Source organism: Toxorhynchites rutilus, chromosome 2 (genome assembly GCF_029784135.1).
Source record: "Toxorhynchites rutilus septentrionalis strain SRP chromosome 2, ASM2978413v1, whole genome shotgun sequence".
In the NCBI taxonomy this organism is placed as follows: Eukaryota; Metazoa; Arthropoda; class Insecta; order Diptera; family Culicidae; genus Toxorhynchites; species Toxorhynchites rutilus.
In genome coordinates, this window is record NC_073745.1 from 102,482,737 (window position 1) to 102,501,169 (window position 18,433).

General features: G+C 35.1%; 1 protein-coding gene across 4 annotated transcripts in view; it reads left to right on the forward strand.

The window, feature by feature from the left end:
- Nucleotides 1-974: 974 nt before the first annotated feature.
- The window catches only part of LOC129764678 (huntingtin-interacting protein 1), a 106,830-nt gene continuing 89,371 nt past the window's right edge, over nt 975-18,433 (forward strand). Inside the window, exon 1 of one of the 4 annotated variants that reach the window (XM_055764013.1) lies at nt 975-1,130. The gene's annotated coding sequence lies outside the window, so the exon portion shown is untranslated. Of the gene's footprint in view, nt 1,131-1,635; nt 1,735-1,771; nt 1,966-2,035; nt 2,201-18,433 lie in introns of those variants that run through there. The other 3 variants (XM_055764016.1, XM_055764014.1, XM_055764015.1) reach the window with 3 other exon arrangements.

Below are 18,433 nucleotides of genomic sequence, written 5' to 3' on the forward strand. Positions count from 1 at the left end.
TTTGAACGAATTATGTTATTTTAATCGTAAAATTTTTTACTGTAATAATGAAATAAAAAACACTCTAGAACGAATGGATGTGCATACATTCTCTTGTAGGTAAATTCCTAAATAATCACAGAAAGTGAACACATTATACATATAAATAAATAGTGCCTCTAGCTTGTTACGGAATGTTATTATTATTGGTTCATCAAATTGCACTTTGATTTAACCGTGTTTCTGAGACTGTTGGAAAAATATGTGGCAACAGAACGTGTGAAATAAATCATGCTATTCGTGCATGCTTGGAAACAAAATAATTATGCGTATGAATGAGTAAACCGCAACTGGACTAAAGTTAGTTTTTATAAACGTATTCTGAAGTGGGGCGGAAGTATTCACGATAGGTACGGTAAGAACGCCGTTATGATGCAGGATGTGCGTAATGTCCGTGAGGCCTGGTCTCACTTTGATCATGCTCATGGTGTGCTACACTCCAACATTCGGCCTTATGTGCTCTCCAAGGAACATACACATGAGAACGCTTGTGGTTGCCGCAGCAGCTGTGGGTTTGAGATTTTCCGTCTACAGTCAGCTGCATGTAACCGGAATATTTGAAGCAATGTCAAATCCACATATAAATAAATGCATGTATGTGTTTGTGAGAGATGTAGGGTTTTTTGTAGCGCGAGGTCTCTTTCACATTGTTGTCCGGTTTTCCGTCCAAACCCAGCGGCACTTTTTGAAACCGGTCCGACAGAAACCGGATAATGTGTAATCGGCCTTACAGCGTATTGGCCCACCATACTGCTGTCAACTGCTGCCAAAATTGAACAGTTCCATATCTATTCCAACACAAACGTACCGAAACAGAGAGCGTTTTTTTGCGTGCGAGAATGTTTTGACGTGAGCTGCTAGTAATGACCACCAGATGGACACCGTTGGTGTTCAAGTTACTCAATCGCGCTAGTGTTAGTGTTAGTATTGTTCGCGGCGGTCCCTCCTTACTGGAACAGTACCTACAAAATTTTGCAAATTCGATAGTTCTCGTTCAGATCAGCGCTATCTTTCTAATATAGTGAACAAAACTGTGCTGTGGTACGTCTTCATAGTTTCTTCGAGAAATGTGATGTGATGTGATGTTCTAGGTAAGCATGGATAGCGGCATTGATTGTGGAAGTGGATAGACTCGCAAGGCGAGGCGAGGCTCGCTTTTGTGTAATTCTGAGTGAGACACACCGAATGTTTACGAAACAAGAACTCCCGTGTGTTTGGTATTGCAAATGAGCGGCTATTGCCAAATGTAGTTCGGTTTTATGTTTAAAGTGGAACACTGGAATCCGAAAAGTTGTACGGCAATTCTGTGAGTTGATGTTTGTGTGCGTTTACAATGAATACAGCGAAATTAGAGCTATTCTCATGATTCATTAAGAAAGGTTAAAATTCTATCAAAATACACCGTGTGTTTGTATGAATGAGACAGCCGAAAGGGGTGTGTATTTCGCGTGGATGCACTTTCTTGCATTTGCACTGTGTGGATGCTGTTGGGCACGCTCTCATTCTCTCACTCTCCCGATTGATTCCACTATCACTCTACGCTACAACGGCTAGTGATAGATTTCATTCAACATTACTCCACACCGACCGCTCAGACTTTTTCTCTTCATCCGGCAGTCCACTCGAGGCGTACGGTCGTGTCAGACTTGTTGGTTCGTCTCTGCAAGCGTGCGTAGAAAACGTGTTTTGTATTAGGTGGGTGAAGCATGTTTGTGGTGTGAGAATATTATGAAGAAGAGCGAGAATCATCTCTAGACGGGAAAGCTGGAAAAGTGTTGTGAGTTCGTAGTTGTATGGGTTTTTGCGTGAACGTCTGTGGCAAATATCGTCGCACAGATATATACGGTTTCTATCGCCAAATTGATAGTTTTATGGGCGGATCACAGCTGTTTTTGGAGGTCTCAAAGTGCAGTGTGACCATCATTTGTAAGTGGTTTTGTGCGTAAAGTTACTACTGTGCTGTTGGCTGTAACGAAACTTGTTACGAAGTGAATGTTGATTGTATTTTTCTTAGCATCAGTGTTTATCGCTGGGTCAGTTATTTGTGGAAAGAAATAAGTGCATCAAAAATCAGAATATGGGTTCAATTTCGCTGCCACGAGTTTTGCAGAGCAAGAAGAACAATCTAGAGATTGAACAGGAGAACCTTATCAAGAACATGGTACGCGGATTTGTTTGTTTTCACGGGAGAAGGACATCGGATAGCACCTTGAATTGCACAATGCACGCCAATTTGACACGAGTTGCTTCTAGCGAGCCCATTTAGCTCTAGACTAGAGTTAATAACTCACTCCTCATATCCAGTATATGAACTGATCAACACCATCTGGTCATTATTGGCTTAGTTTTCTACTCTCTCTGTCACATTTAATGTTGTTTTTATGCTTCTCGGCGCTCGATCACAACGGAACGGAAGAAAATGTTTCATCCTAACCGGCTTCCGGTTGATTATTCTCGGTGTGCACTGTTTGTGTTTGGAATATTAACATTTTATCTGCTTTGCTATTCGTTCCCGCATGAGCGATTGCACATTCACTCCGCTTTCAGTCGAAGCATGGTGGCAGTGCTGCCAGAAAAGAGGAACTCGATCGGATTTCACAATCCTACAAACAAAGATGCCTGGGGGAATCTGCATTGCAAATACAATGACTCAAACACGTATTCGTACTCCACCTTGCAGATCCCTTTTCCTTTCTTTTGAGAGTCAAAAACAAGCTTTCGGAACATTATATTTAGATAAAGTCATAGTATCATATGAGAGTTAAAAGGTTTGCTATCTGTTTTCAGAATAATGGTTTTTATACCTCTACAAATGGCGAATGTATGTGCTAATGTATGAAAATTGACTCAAACTCATAATCGTACGCTGGTTGGAATCTCTACTCGATTTCGAAGGCGTTGGTTAATTTTCGAATTCCATTTCCTACACAGATAACTTCCTCAGTTTTTACTGGGATTCATGTCGGAAGATTGTGGAGAAATATCAATAACTTTAGAGCAACTGTAGTGTAACCACGTACAAACTTTATACGTCTTGAGTCAGGAACTTTTGTCCTGGCAAAACTTGAATCCTCGATTCCATCACATTTTGTTTCAAGGTTTACCTGAACATTCTGAAGGAAAATGTGAAGCAAAGTGTCAACAAAATGAGATGGAATCGATTATTCAAGTTTTGCCAAGACAATGACCCACAGCTCAAGACATATAAAGTTCTCACAAGGTTATATTACAATTACTCAAAAGTTATTGATATTCCTTTACATTCTTCCGACATCAATCCCAGTTAAAAACTTTGGAAGGTATCTGTGTAGGAAATTTAGAAACCATTAAATTTCTAAAAATAACGATTTTAAAAACCACTTGATGAAAAAAATGATGGCTATTCCTTCAGAATATACCAAAAAAACTCATAGATAAAGCAAAGGCAGCTAAATATAGTTGCAATGAACAAGGGACACCATATTAATGATGGAATTCGAAAATTGACCAACCTCTTTGAAATCGAGTAGAGATTTCAACCAGCGTACGATTATGAGTTTGAATCAATTTTCATACATTCGCCATTTGTAGAGAAATAAAAACCATTATTCTGAAAACAGATAGCAAACCTTATGACACTATAACTACATCTAAATAGAATGTTCCGAAAGCTTGTTTTCGACTTTCAAAAGAAGGGAAAGGGATCTGCGTGGTGGAGTACGATTACGGATTTGAGTCACCGTATATGCAAGCTACGAGTACTTCTACACTCGCTTGTCTTTGTGCAAACCGGAATATGTTTCCCTAAAACGTACTTCTAAACTGAGAAGCCTGGGAAAATCGTCATTTCAGATAGTAGAGGTGAATGAACTTTCGCGGTTCGAGAACTATGTAAACATAAGAAATGCAATAATTTCAGAGAGAAATGTTAAATACAATGATCGTTTGACAATTCTTCCGTTCACATATTTTGGTAGTCCTAGGCATCATATTAAACGTGAAAGGACGGTCATCAAATTTACTTGTAACGAAAAACATAGTCTATTACAATGCATGAATTGATCTCACATGGCAACTGTTCAAATGTTTTATACTTACAGAGCAAAAATGTTGAATTCAATTGAATTCGAAAATTGTTTTATTCAATCGATAATTAAATCAATACAATACAAATGCTTACTAAGACAAAGGTAGTCCTACGCCAACCTTGCGGCTATATCATAGATATTATCCAACCGTTTTTTTAACACTCCTATACTCGCGCATTGATCTGTCAGACCGAGAAATCAATAATTCGTTCATTTCTCAGAAAATATCAACACTACGACTTTGCGATTCTCTCTAGCTTCGTTATTCGTCGTTCGTCATCATTTAGCGTATCGTATGTGTTGGTACAAAGGGGACGTGTGTCACTTTTTTAACACTTTCGGTCTGACACACCGACGCGAGTATAGGAGTAACTTTTTTGGACAATTGCCTTTTTTATATTCTAGAATATTGTTGAATTAAATGTATAAATTAATGTTAGTGGCGTGGAATATTTATTAAATATAATGCATAAGGTCATTACCGACTAATCTTATTTGATTTCAGTTCCTTTTGTAACTGGATTGAACGGATCCATATATTAACTATTCGTCGATATACTCGTCGTTAGATTCATACGTTCAAAAGAAAAATATAAATGTTTGACTTTCGTATAGTTATTCGCTAAATATAATGGTCATACATATACACACTTGTGAAAGAATTTCACTTGTGGAAGAATTGTGAACAGTAAACTATAACCTAATCGGTAGCTTCTGGTAATTTTAACAGTTACAGTTTCGGGGATATTTTTTTGTAATGGACAATATCGACAAGAAAACAAGAAAAAAAAGGAAGTTCCTAGAAATCCTTTTACATCATCTTTTTATGCCCCATCTAAAAAAAGGCATGAATTCTTAGTTTACCAAGAAAACAGAGACAAACAATATTAGGGATATGCAAACTTTATATCCCAGAACCTTTATCATCGAGTAATTATCTAGAAAGTCGTTATACATTCTTCTCTTCGATAAAAGACCCGAAAAACACGTAACAACTGCATGAAATGTAAAAAATATGTTTGTTTTGAGCATGCAGTTATGATATATTCTGATTCTTACTCCAATGAAACCACAATCGATTAAAACGTTTTTATGTTATTTTATAGTTCTTTATACTTCCATGAATTATATTCAGTAGCTTACCTTCAATTAATAACAGTGAAAAATTAGAATTTCGTTATTTGTGTTGGAGTATCAAAAATTACTCTATTTTGAGGAGGCTGAATTAGAGGACTATTAAAACATAATAAAGACGAAGAAAACATATGTTTTGGAGTTTTTTCATTCAATCATACCCTCTTCTTTAAATAAATGCCAATAGAGCCTGAAAAATACACAATGGCAACATTACAGAGAAGTTCAACTTTCGGTCTGTGACACCGTGCGCGAGTATACGTGTTATGATTTTGCACGCGAGTACAGGAGGGTTAATGTTGTTTTGTTTGCTCAGGACACATAGACAATGTTGCCACATTGCAATCTGTATTTCCAGGTTAAAAAATCTTTTTATCTGTAGAGAAAATAGAAAATCTGTATTGGAATCTGTATTGCGGATTTTGCACCTAATAAGACTTTTGCGTTTACTACAAGCATACAATTATTACATCGTATTGTAGAATTCAATAAATATATATATATATATATATATATATATATATATATATATATATATATATATATAAATTAACACTTTGGTTATATGAATTTCATAAAAAAACAATTTTATTTCTCCTCAAACTTTACAACACTACGAACTTAACATAAAACCTTTTGATTTCAAATTTTATCTTAGACTGAGCTCTCCTCCTCAATTCTATCCCTTTTTATTAATATTTATCCTGAGCTAGCAAATTCCAACTATCGTATGATATTCCTTGTTTATTTTGTCGATCGTCATTATTCATCCTCCGGCTGGCTGAAGTTTGTTTATTTATGCAATGTCTTTATCGTTGCCCTTGATGTTGTGGCCGAATTCTGCTGACCGCTGATTTGGTTGCGTTCGATGACTGTTGACTGTAGAACGTGAGAATGTTTACGCTTTGCGATTTCCCGATCGCTGATGGTGTTGACCTTGATGCTGTGTATTCCGCTAATCGGCTGACTAGGCTGGCTTGGAAGATTGTAGAACCAACCCTTTATGCTTGTTTGGCTCTGCTTTGGGAGTTTGTGTTGATAACTTCTCCCCCCTAATTCGTCCCGAATCTTCTGGTTTTGAGAATTTTCTGGTTTGTAAGAATGAGACAATGTTGGTAATAGCTTTCTATTATCTAGATTTACTTCAATTGTTGTTGGTTCATTCTTTTTCAGTGATAAAATTATCCAGACTCCTAGGCTGCACGACATTATAAAAAGTAACGAAAATCCTCCAATAGTAGTATTTCTGAACATTGTTTGATTGTTTTTGACTTTATTGATATGTTCTCGGTTCTCAATGTTTAATTTGTGTAGCTGAATAATATCAGGTTTTTTCAGAATGGTTGTTTCATTGATAATTATTCCAATAGTTGGAATAAGGCTTGTTTCATCATAACCTGTTGTCTTTTCTGTATCATATTGTTCATTATTGATAGTAATTATACAGTCTTGAAAACTTATGAGGATCGTGCCTGTCACTGTTCTGACTGCTGATTCGCAGCTGGAGTTAATTGTTATTGGTTGGATGGCATTTTTCACTAGCAATGTGTTTGTATTTATTTGTTTTATTTGCAGAGGTTCTTCAATATCGGTGAATTGGCAAGAAGCGTTACGTCCTTGAAGCATATTGTGAATACATCCATCTTTCGTGATATCAATTAGGGAGTGTTTTTGACAGATTCGGTAATTTTCTATTATTGGGCAGTGTAGTTTGATGACAAATGACGATGATTTTTTTGTAATAGCGATGCAGTAGTTTGATATTACCGTACGATTGTTGTTAGTAATACTTTCGTAATTAACATAATCATAAACTCCTGGGGAAAAGATTGGTATTTTAATGATAAAAAATATTTTTGAATTATTATGAAATACTTCAATATCTAAAAATTCATAAATCTGATCTATATGAGATATTGTTATATTTTGCCTTACTAGTTTTTCCAAAGCAAAGTGTGTTTCATTAACATTCAAAATAGCTTTTGATAAGATTCCGATTTTTGCGAATTGAACAGATTCAAATATGTCTCTTATTTTTCTATCTAAAAGCTCTATGTTAAATAATGTATCATGGACGTGTTGTTTAATTTGAATATCTCTGTTATTGTTATCAATATCATTAAATTTAGATAGCTTTCTGAGAACTTTTGATTGTTGATCGTTTATTTGTTCAATTATCAAGTTGATTCTGTTTTCAAATTCATGATTTATTTTTATTTGCCTCTCATTATTCCCAACAAGTTCATTTATTTTATTTCTTGTCTGGTCGAATGTTTGCATTATGTTGTTCAGGTCATTGTTGTCCAAATTTCCAGTAATTGATTTAATTATGCTTCCTAAAGGGTTCAAAATTCCTCGCTTGGAGCGTTTTATTGGTTTCAGTCTGTAATATGATTCTAAGAGGCTTGTCATTCGAGCGTCTAGAACGTCATTGTATTCAGTAGTTGAGTCATTTAATTTGAGAAGCTTCAAAGTAGTTTGCAATATCTTTATGTTACTTTGAAATTTCTCTACGTCTATTCCGTGGATGTGCAGGTGAGAAGTTGTCACTATTTTCGCCTCTCTCTCCTTGAATGCTATTATTCCCGAGTGTCTTGATAGGTCCGTAATAGATATTGTTGCCATTGTCATCTGAATGTACCTAAAACGAGATAATAATTTGGTTATTCAAATCTGTTTTATTCTTTGGAAATCCTGCAGAAATCCTTGCGCTCGCTCCAGTGAACCTAAAAAGAAACTGTATTATTAAGAGTAAATAAATTTTAACCTTATTTTCTAATTTTAAATAGTTAAATTCACATAAATATAGGTCGTGTCTCTATGTTTGTCTGAGTCTTTTTATTTTGGATTTGTGTAGTTTTCTGTTTCTTGTGTCTTCGAATGTCTTTGTCCTGTCCCTGGAAACTGTATTTATTTTAAACGGATATTTTGTTTTGCTCTTAATACCTTGTCTAGCAACATATACTGTGTCATTAGGGCAGAGACTCGGTTCAGTTTCTCGATTTTTATTATGATACTCATTATCTCTTTTTTGTTTTTCTTTGAGGCGAGTAATCGCTTCGTCATAAATTTTATTTCTATTGCTAATAATGTCGTCAATATTTAATGGTCTTTCGACTCCTTCCTTGATGCCGAAAAATATTTCAACAGGTTTTAAATTTGTGCTGGAATGAATTGTCTTATTGTAGTGAGCCAGAGAAATTTTAAATATTTCTTTTTTGCTAACATTATCATACTTGTCCTGGATACACCGGTATATTTCGCTTAATGTTGAATGAAATCTTTCAACAGTTCCGTTCATTTCACTTTTATTTGATGCTGTGAAATACATATTTGTGCCGAGATCTAAGAGCATACCTCTTATTTCTGCAGACTTTAGTGAAGGTTCATTGTCACACACAATTAGTTTTGGACATCCGTATGTTGTTATTAGTTTTATGATACCTCCCTTGACATCTGGTATTGATCGTGATTTTATTGGGAATAACATACCGAATTTCGACAATTTATCGACAGCTGTTATGAAAATGTTAGGTTGAGAAATAAAAATGTCTACATGAAGAATGTCCATAGGTTTTTTGGGTATAGGTGTTTGTGCGTAAATTATTTTATATGGGTGTCGCTCATATTTAGCTTTTTGGCATATTTCGCAAATTAAAATGAATCGTCGAAGTGTCTTTTTCATATTAGGAAAATAATAGTTTCTTTTTATTTCAGCAAGATTTTCTTCAATTCCTCTATGAGCTCTGGAATGAACTGTTTCAATTACTTCATTTTGTTCTTCAGAATCTCTTAAGTCAACCAGTATTTTCTGAGAAATGAAAATTTTGAATGTTTTCACTCTACTAAAATAATTTTTATATACGATTTGAACAGTGTTTATCAATCTTTCTGGGCAATAAATACAGTTTGTACGAGAGAAGTCAATTTTTGTTTTGAAAATTCTTATCAGTAGAGGAACACCAAATGTAAGTTTGGTTATTGTATGCCGGAATACTTTTGGGAAAATTTGTTCAAATTTTTCTTCTTCATTTTGACCGATTTTTAGAATAATTTGATTAGAAAAAGAATTCACAGGTTTTTCTGTACATGAAATGTACTCTGTGTCATCTGTGTCAGCTGAGTGCTGTGTAGCTGCACAGGATGTTTCGTCTCCACTATTTTCTTGTATTTCTTCTTCATGCAAATTAGCTTCTAGAGGAATGCGTGATAATCCGTCTGTAACACTATTTAGTTTACCGGCTTTATATTGAATGTCGTAGGAGTAATCCATCAAAGCGATCATCCATTTAGCTATTTTAGTTGATGGATCTTTCAGATTCATGGCACCTGTTAATGGTTTATGATCTGTGAATAAAGTGATTTTTTTACCAAAAAGGTAAGGTCGAAAGTATTTTGTTGCCCAATAAATGGCTAGTAATTCTTTTTCTATTGTTGAATATTTTTCTTCGCTTTTGTTTAATGTTCTCGAAGCAAAAGCAACAGGTCTATCTTTTCCTATTGGCCCTTGTGATAGAACTGCGCCAATAGCATATTTTGATGCGTCTGTCGTGAAGTTGAATGTTTTATTGAAATCAGGGTATTGCAGTACAGAAGGTCAATATTTGTTTACATTTTTCGAAAGATTCTAAAAATTGCTCTGTATGAATAATTTTTTCGCCTTTTCTTAAACATTTTGATAAAGGCTTCGTTAAACGACTAAAGTCTTTGATAAATCTTCTATAATAACCCAATGTTCCTAAGAATGATTTTATATCTTTTTCTGTTATTGGAACTGGCCAATTTATTATAGCATTATTTTTTCTGGATTAGGTTTTACTCCTTCTTCATCAACAATGTGTCCTAGGAACGAAACCTGTTTTTGTAAAAAATCACTTTTATCTAATTGTACCTTTAAATTTGCTTTTTCAAGTGCATTTAAAAGTCTACTTAGGTTATTGTAGTGTTCTTGTAGACCTGTGCTAAAAATGATTATGTCGTCCATATAGACAAGACATATCGTGCCAACTAGACCTCTAAGCACAGAGTTCATAAGTCTTTGAAACGTTGCTGGGGCATTCTTAAGTCCGAATGGCATCCGCAAATATTCGTAATGTCCGTCGTCAGTTGAAAAAGCAGTTTTTTCAATGTCCTTCGCATTCATTCCAATCTGGTGAAAACCAGAGGCAAGATCTAATGTAGTAAAATAGGTGCTTCTACCTAATTTGTCAAGAATGTCAGTTATGTTTGGAATTGGAAACTTGTCGTCTATAGTTTTTGAGTTTAATTTTCTATAATCCACAACAATTCTCCATTTTTGTTGACTTGAAGCATCTTTTTTCTTGGGTACAACCCAAATCGGAGAATTCCAAGGAGAGTTGGAAGGTCTAATAATGCCTTCATTCAACATTTTTTGAATTTGGTTAGAAACTTCTTCTTTATGGCAATGTGGATAACGGTAACTTTTCTGATAAACAGGTAATTCATCTTTCGTATAAATTGAATGTTTCATTTCTGTGGTATTGGAAAGTGGTTCGCCTTCGAGATGGAACACTGATTGATATTCATTAATTACTTTAAGTAAACTAGGTTTTTCTTCAGAATTCAGATGATCTAATCTTAGTTGATCGATTAATTTTCTATATCTTTTACTGTTGGTAAAAATATCAGAATTATTTATTTCTTGGTATGCTTCACATTGTTCGAAATTGTTACATTCTACTTCAAATGGGGAATCCAAACTGAGTAATTGGGATGTTTTCGATTTATTCTCGATTGCTATGAAAGCTTTGTGATTTTGGGCTTGGTATAATCCAGAGCAAATGGTTAATTTTGATAAAATGTCAAGATCATGTTCTATTAAAAAAATCTCCATTTTCTATTGAAACTAGAATTTCTATATTCGAAATTGATTGACTTGGTATTTCTTTTGAAATTATTTCAGGGTATTTTTTATATAATTTGAATGTTTCTCCTGCAATTTTTAAAACATTATTCCTTGTATCAATGACTGCACCTAGTTCATGTAGTGTCTCGTAGCCAATGAGGCCATCGAAAAATTTATGAAATTCAAATACATGGAAAACAAAATGTTTTTGAGTAATCTCAGGAAACGGATTAAATTTTACGAAACTGTCGATCAAATGTTTGCCTGCGATGTTTGAAATGATTGCTAGAGTTGTTAGTTTGCTTGGTGTTTTGACCACTCTAGGGCTCAAATAATTTTTATTAGCACCTGTATCGATTAATAGTTTTAAATCGAATCCTTTATTAGTCTGACGTCTTAGATAAGGGATAAAATTCATGTTTTGGGTTTTGTCCCGAGGACTATCTGAAAATTTCGATGATCTGATACTTCATTGTTTTCTTCAAGTGGTTTTGAATCAAGCGATTTTAATTCAGGTTGTTCGGTCAACAAGTTGTTCATAGTCTCTATTGGGATTATAACATTGATCGATTGGATAATAATAATAGGGATTATAAGAGTGTTCATAATAATCTCCTGTAGCTTGTGATTCTTCTATATGAAACTGTGGGTTATTTTGCAAGATAGGACGTCTGTTCATATAATTTATGCGATTAGTTCGAATAGAGTTATCAATTTCCATTGGTTCAGGTTTTGGTTGGGGTGATGAAAATGGTTTTGGAGCAAATACATTTTTGTTAGGCACTGGGAGTCGAGGGATGTTTGGAATGTAATTTTGTTGCGGTCTATAGTTATCAAATGGGTTATAACTTGGGGTTCTTGGATGCATCCTCTGCGGAGTAGGGAAATGATTTTGTTGGAGAGGTGGTCTATAGAAATTATGAGTAATTTGTGGAACTGCTGGATAAAAATTTAAATTATTTGGATGATTTCTGGAAGGAAAATTGTTTTGAAAAACGAATGGTGATTTAGGAGGACGGGGAGGAGTCATATTTCTGAATAGTCCTGTTTTTTGTTGGAAATTTTGCTCTTCAATGCTTGCATCGAAGGCTTGTTTTAATGATTTAGGTTGTCTAGCCCTTACATTGCTTCCAATCGGCTCTCTTATTCCAGCTAAAAATACTTGTAATACATTATCTTTATATGTTTCAATGCGATCTTTTTTATGCGATTATCTTGAATTTCAATGTTCACATGATTAATTAGATGTGATAGTACATTTTGTACCTTCCCATAAAAGTCTTCAATGGTCCCAATCTGCTGTAACTGAAACATTTCTCTCGTTAGTGTTACTGGATCTCTTTTATCACTATAATATGTAATGAGATTGGTTTTGATGTCGTCCCAATTCAAAGGTGTCCCATATATTTCAAGTATTTGATCAGCTTCTCCTGTAATTTTAGTTCGAATGGATTGAATCCATATATCATAAAAAGGTGTGTTCTCCATTGTTTGAAGAAATGGAATTAAATTGTCTACAGCACGAATAAAAGCGTGTAGTTTAATCGGATTGCCCGTAAAAGTTGGCAAATCTTTTATGGTTTGGGGTGTTTGCATAGATTTCAATATTTTGTCGGCGTTGTTAAACATTACTGCCGTTTCGTTTGCACGTCTTTGTTCTTCATCCATTGTATTTGGACTTGGAGGAGGAGTAGACATTTTGAAGTTAAAAAATTAATAAAATAACACACTCACTGAGTTTCGCAAAACTGTATCTAGTATTTAAAGTATTTGTGCTTTTTCACAACACAAAATTAACTTATTTAATATTACAAAGCTCACTTTTTATTCGTTAGTTATCAACACTTTTAGCTTTCAGCTTAACACTAGTTCTTTAAGGATACTTACAATATAAAAGGAAAAAGTCCCATGTCCTTTGGGGTTTCCTTCGGGATTTGTAGATTCGTCGTCCGTGGCACTTCCGATGTTAAAACTAGTCACTCTAATGTTCAGTTAGATTTCAACGTTTAACACTTTCAGCTTCGCTTCGTGAATTCCGGTGTGATGTCCATTCACATAGGTTTCACTAACTTAACCACTCGCGACGACTACCGACTGCGCCAATTAACACTTTGGTTATATGAATTTCATAAAAAAACAATTTTATTTCTCCTCAAACTTTACAACACTACGAACTTAACATAAAACCTTTTGATTTCAAATTTTATCTTAGACTGAGCTCTCCTCCTCAATTCTATCCCTTTTTATTAATATTTATCCTGAGCTAGCAAATTCCAACTATCGTACGATATTCCTTGTTTATTTTGTCGATCGTCATTATTCATCCTCCGGCTGGTTGAAGTTTGTTTATTTATGCAATGTCTTTATCGTTGCCCTTGATGTTGTGGCCGAATTCTGCTGACCGCTGATTTGGTTGCGTTTGATGACTGTTGACTGTAGAACGTGAGAATGTTTACGCTTTGCGATATCCCGATCGCTGATGGTGTTGACCTTGATGCTGTGTATTCCGCTAATCGGCTGACTAGGCTGGCTTGGAAGATTGTAGAACCAACCCTTTATGCTTGTTTGGCTCTGCTTTGGGAGTTTGTGTTGATAACTTATATATTATGCTTATCCATATTTTTAAGCTCCTGATCACTGGTACAGCTTGCCAGTAGTTTTCTGAATGAAGCTATTTTTCAATTTTCAGGCCTATACAAAAATATGATAGTGCATTTTTTCCTCGCAGAGTTTACTTCATTTAGCTTTGCATTATAAGCATCCATCTCCACTTTCCTCGTGGTATTTTACATGGTCTTGTAGAATTTAGCCTTGATGTTGTTTGACAACTGTACTGAGGCACTTCCCCTTCAATATTAACAAATAATTTCGATTTGATAATTGCGTTCACAGTTTTTGTAGCGAGACGTTTTAAAACTTTTGTTGAATTTACTCTCAATAATGGCATCCAATAAAAACGAAAAAATCGTTACTAGACACTATTTTCACTCTCGATTTTAACCACTTGGAGAATATTCGTTACACTTTTATATAGATTACTAGCTGACCCGGCAAACGTTGTTCTGCCATATAATGTATTTCTAGAGAATTTGGTTGGTAAAAATAACGAATATACTTCAAGAGAATTTGTATGTTATCGTTCAGATTTGTCAAATTGATCTAAATGATGATTTTCACAGCGAAACATACATATGCGTTTCTTTTATTTTCGAATTTTCCCTTTTTATTCTACGCCTTCTATCCTTCTTATAGATAAAGATATGCAAAGTAAATTTTTTCGAATTTTTCCAATCATCTCAAATATCTTCCAAAGTACTCTATCATTATAATTTGGGTCAGGACAAACTCACAAAATATATGGACGACGTAGATCTGATCAGCCGTTCTACCGTGATGATGAGTTATACGTACGTGGGAAAAACTGTCTTTTATATATAAAGATGTGCATAGTCATTTTTTTCGAATTTTTCAAATCATCTCAAATATTTTCCGAAGTACTCTATCATTCTAATTTGGGTGAAGACAAACTCACAAAATATATGGACGACGTAGATCTGATCAGCCGTTCTCCCGTGGTGATGAGTTATACGTACGTGGAAAAAACTCTCTTTTATATATAAAGATTCTTTTGATATGGCGAATTTGAGTTTCATTGATATTTTTGTTCCTAGATATGTCTTCATTTTTCCCGCCGCAGCGAAATCGTCATTTTATACAGCAAATAAAAAATGTTCCGAACATATTTCAAACTAATTAGCTCTGCAGACTATTACCCTTTTGTTTAATAATTACCTTTACAACAAGTAAAATTATTACTCGTGTAAAACTACTTGCTCAAATCCACCACTTTTTGGTTTCCGTTTTGTTTATATTTGTTGCATGTAAATTGGCTGTCACACTCACCTTCAATGTCTCAAATTGTAGAATTCAAAATCGCGTTCCGATCAGGTTCTGATTTTGATTATGATTCAATAGGATTCTACAATAAGTCTAATCGTTTACAGAACAGAACTTCAAGTTTAATTTTGCCACAAAAATGTGTTTTTTTTTTTTATTTTTTTATTAAATCGTTTATTTTTACAGGCTCAGTTACATAAGTTTAAAGGAGCCAAACTCCTATTTGTATAGTTACAAGTATATATAAACATTTTTTATTAATTCTAATGTGTGTTTGTTTTTGTTTAAAAACATTTAAATAGCCAACGTACTACATAATACAAAGTTCTGTTAGTATGACACATCAAAATCCACTTCATGTTTTCAACAAAAAAGTAACACACGCAAATATTTACTTTTGAAACTGTGGGTTCGAAACGTCCTAAGTAATTTGCAGAGCTGCAAAATACGTTTGTTCGTTCGTTACTGTTTTGTCCACCTTGTTGTTGAGGATACATTTTCAATGGACCTAAATCGGGACTCTTGGATGGCCATAGTGCACCCGTGGCCGAGTGGTTAGCGTCTCACATTATCATGCCGGGTGTTCGGGTTCGATTCCCGTTTTGCCGGGGGATTTTTCGTCAGAGAAATTTCCTTCGACTTGCACTGTGGTCACGCGTATTCTAGAGCTTGCCCCTCGGAACCATTTTGCTACCATTTTGATCCTATTGGGGATACCTTTCTGGAGTCCTTATGGTTCTTTCGTCGAGCTCTTAGCCACCGTTTATTATTGAACAGCTCGAACTTTGACTCATTAGACTAAATGAAACCAGTGACTTTGTAGAGATATAATCATTGGTTAGACAATCCTTTTCCCCTTAGTTCTACCATACAAATGAAACACAAATTTCTGCATAACTCAAGAACTAATCAAGCAAATGGAACCAAATTTGGTATATGGAGGTTTTAGGGGGCAATAAATGTCTCATAGTGGTACGATACTACTCCCCCTTCCTCCCTAAGGTGGGGCATAACTCGAGAACTAATCAAGCAAATTGAACCAAAATTTGAATATAGAGGTTTTAGGGAGCAATAAATATTTATATGGTGGTTTGACACACCTACTCCCTCTGTAAGGGCAAGGGGGCTGCCATACAAATGAAACACAAACTTCTGCATAACTCGAGAACTAATTAAGCAAATGGAGACAAATTTGGGAGGGTTTTTGGATACGAGAAATGTTTCTATGATGGCATGGCACCCCTCCCTCGTCTAGAATGGAGAGGGGATACCATAAAAATAATACACATATTTCAACCAAACATATTCCAACCAAGCATGACAATTGAAAATTTTCGGAAAATTTGGAAAATTTTATTCGCATATGTTCTACAATAGATGGGGACGAGCGTAGTTAGTCCATTTGATGTTAGCGCTAACGAAATTAATCTTTGTTTGAAAGTGGAAATGGATTTTAATGTGATAAAACGCACTCCTATACCTTTTTCTATCTATATAAATAAAAATGGGTCGCCGAATGTGTTGATAAGAGCAATACTCGAGAAAGGAATTATCTGATTTGGGGCTGTCTTTATTCTATCATATTTTCTGTATCAAATATTTATTCCATGCAACGGAGAAACAAGATAATTTAAAAGGGTAGATTAGAAAATCAATCAATGAACAGTTCTACGATTGGACCCATGAACGTGCGCTTAGTAAGAAAACATGAATGTGATAATGACAAATAAATTTTGGGCAAAACGAAGTTTGCCGGGGCAGCTAGTATGATATAAAATTCTTATTAGAAAAAAATATCCAATTTCAAAACCAACGTATCATGAAATAGCTAAGCAACACGCTTTTTTGAAAACGACTATACCGAATTTAATTTCTGTATTTTTGCGATGCTTTCTCTTGTTTTCATTAGTGAATTTAAAAACTATTCACCTTGCAGCACTATTCACCTATTGTTCGTTTGTTCACCCTCCACACGTACACCGGTCACCGATCACTTATGCACCGTTCAGAACGAACTGTGGCCCTATAAAAAATAACGACCCTCCGTTCACTCATTTTGGTGGACTAGTTCTTTTGAGCGGTCAATGAGAGGTTTGCCCATCTCTTTTCTGAATTGATAAACTATTCTGAATATTCTTGCCCCATACTTCACAGCAATTTTCCGCTGTGATTCGTTACGTTGTAAACAATAAAGTGTCAAAACCGAGGGATGCATCAATGAAAAATATACAATTAAATATTCTTAAGGTAGTTGACAAAATTTATATTTTTTATTTTTGGAAATGAATTAACGATATTTTTATGGCTTATAATTTTGGTTCAAGTTTTGATTTACACCCAAGTTTTTGTACGCGATTTTTTCGTCGTAGCTTTACGTGGATTTTCCAATTAACGCGGTTTTTACCGAGCATTTTCTAATTAACGCGAGTTTTCTAATCAACGCGGTTTTTACGCAGATTTTCGAATTAACGCGGCTTTTACGAGGATTTCCAATTTACGCGGTTTTTCCACTTGGTACCTATCCCATGCGTAAACCTAGGTGTATAATGGGGGTGGATTTTTCTTTGGACTGGTTAATGTCAATGCCAAACAAAACCTTACTTGAAAATGGAGCATTACAACTGAGACTACTATTGTGCGTATCAGAGATGCTACTCAAAAGAATTGGTTTAAATTTAAATTTAAGAAATAATTTTAAATGATTTAAATTATGGACTGCCTTTTACAGGCAAACTTGTTTTTGTGCGGTCCCTTTCCGCGTAATTACTCGTTTTTTGCGATTTTATAATGACATCGGGTCTCGAATTACACAAACTAATCGCACAAATAATAATATCGCACCTAACAGTCACACAAATGAGAAATCGCACAATAAGCAACCGCACAAAAACAGGTTTTCCTGTAATTCCTTTACCATTGATGGTACATGCACTTGAAAACAGTTTGGTAGGTACAACAATTCTGGCAACACTCCCGAGATTGCTTCAGTTATAACTCACTTCATTTTGAGCGAATGAGTACATGTGGTGGCATTTGAAGGTATACCTCACACACATGGCGTGTTTTCAGCCAATCATACGGCTCGAAGAGAGGTGCATGTGGTAAAACATAAACATATCGACCAAAAAAAAGCCAAAAAAAAAACACCAACCAAATGGAACTCTGTTGTCTGTTGGTAGTGAATGCTAGGTGAATGTTTAACAGACAACAAACAAACACGCACTTCCAGCGAATTCGTTTACTGTTGCGATTGTTGCGAATACGACGAGCGAAAAGGTAACACGCATGAATGAGTCTCTCGCTGCATACAAAAGATCGAAATGTGACTGACTGTGCGGGGGGGGGGGGGAGGGGAGATGGGGTGTGAGAGAGAAATCCGACGTGAGTTACTGTTGTTTTGTTTTGTTCGATGGTCGGAAAAAAATCAGCA